The following is a 2,331-nucleotide window of genomic DNA, read 5'->3' as shown; positions in this document are numbered from 1 at the left end:
CTAGTAGAACCAATCATCGAGTTCAACATGATTGTCATGATATAAGCGTTCATATATAACACCACAAAAGCAAATCACTTCAGTTCAGAACGAAGAACACGGACATGAAAGGACAAGTACTAATTAAGAGCAGCATGAAGAACTAGCTAAATCACTTCTGCTAGCTACTCTCTCTCTGGTAAAATAGCATAGACATGTATAGCTCTCCTGATTGATCATACTGGAGCATGCCGATGAACCTGTCTCCTAATCGTGGGCTGCGCTTCTCATTGCTGCCCCCTAGTACTTCTCTGCGATCATTAACAATTTTCCTCCAATTTTTCACTATTAAGCATTCATCGCTTCTAGAAATCTTGAATGCATTCATGTGCAATGCAGGATCTCTTGGCCGTAAGCTAACAATTGACATCTGACCTTTAGTCTCGATCCCCTGAGGCACAACTGTCATCGGGAGTCCCTGTTGAAGAATATCGTATAGTACTTAATTAATATACTTAGCAACGAAAGTTTAGCAAAAAAAATATGTATGCAAAATATGCACTGAGGACAAATAGTAAATATCTTACCATCATCCCTAAATAGATGTGACCGTAGTTCAATACCATCACTATTGGTCGCACGTTTTGAGTACTAACATTTCTAAGTGCAGGAAGAAAATTTGTCTTCACAGTATGAAGATCCTCAAACCATGAAACATAATGACTTATTTCCTCGCAGTTTAGTTCAGCTCCGGGACAGTAGTAGGTCCTGTCTACCAAGCGCCGGACATGTTTGGTTGAATGGAGATAAGCTGTCAATAGAAATTAGTTGTCAGTTATTTTTGAATAAGCAATATCAAAGACAAAAATATAGATGAGAAGAACTCACATAATGATAGAACTGGAGGCGTCTGCACATCGACCCATATGTCTCTATTACCTTCAATATCATCTTCTGGACGAATATCAAAGGTGATAACCATACCAGGCTCAAATGCATAAGCCTTGCATAGTGCTTGCCAAGTTTTGCATTTAAAATATGTGTACGTGTGTGTATTGTATACTTTGACGTTGAAAGTATAACTATCATGCTCAGTTTTCAGGTAAGCTCTCTTTACCTCCATAGTTTCCATATCTTTGAAACCTATCTTATCCAAGACAAAAATTCTTGCATGGCACGGGATGCGCTAGTAGAATAGTGAAAATTAAAAATTATAAGTCAGGCAAATGAAGCATATATAAGTCATGCTTAATTACGAAAACAGACTTTGTCGTTGTGACTTACTGTATCGAATTCGAAAGTCTCATCCAGCTTGATGCTGAATCGCCTACCATCAACAAGGAAATTTCTATCGCACTGGCCGCGCTGGTCTTCACAGTAATCGCACATAATGAAATTTTTTCCGTCGTCAGACGACATTTCCTATGTTCATATTAGGCGAAACATTAATCACTTACTAATTCAATTAATTCAACTACTTCTAGTAATTCAACTAAGCATTTACTAAATAAACTAGTTATATTAATTCAAACTAAGCATATACTAAAATAAAGTAGTTATATATATTAATTCAACTAGTTCAACTAAACATTTACTAAAAATAAACTAGTTCTCTATATATATTAATTCAACTAGTTCAACTAAACATTTACTAAAAATAAACTAGTTATATTAATTCAACTAGTTCAAACTAAGCATATACTAAAATAAAGTAGTTCTATATATTAATTCAACTAGTTCAACTAAACATTTACTAAAGATAAACTAGTTATATATATTAATTCAACTAGTTCAACTAAACATTTACTAAAAATAAACTAGTTCTCTATATATATTAATTCAACTAGTTCAACTAAACATTTACTAAAAATAAACTAGTTATATTAATTCAACTAGTTCAAACTAAGCATATACTAAAAATAAACTAGTTCTATATATTAATTCAACTAGTTCAACTAAACATTTACTAAAAATAAACTAGTTATATATATTAAAGGGCAACACATTAGTACCGGTTGGAACCTCCAACCGGTACTAATGCCCGTGCGCTGCCACCCACATTTATTTTTGAGTAATTTTTTATATAGTTATTTCTTTTCTGCTTTATTTTTTTCTTCTATTTATTTCTGAATAGTATTTATTTTCTTCTATTTATTTTTGAGTAATTTGTTTATATAGTTATTCCTTTTCTGCTTTATTTTTTCTTCTATTTATTTCTGAATAGTATTTATTTTCTTTTATTTATTTTTGAGTAATTTGTTTATATAGTTATTTCTTTTCTGCTGTATTCAGTTCCTTCTTCTTCTTCTTCTTCTTCTTTCTTCTCCTTCTCTCCTTCTCCTTCTCCTTCTC

Source organism: Triticum dicoccoides, chromosome 1B, assembly GCF_002162155.2.
Source record: "Triticum dicoccoides isolate Atlit2015 ecotype Zavitan chromosome 1B, WEW_v2.0, whole genome shotgun sequence".
NCBI classification, from domain to species: domain Eukaryota; kingdom Viridiplantae; phylum Streptophyta; class Magnoliopsida; order Poales; family Poaceae; genus Triticum; species Triticum dicoccoides.
This window is presented reverse-complemented; position numbering follows the sequence as displayed.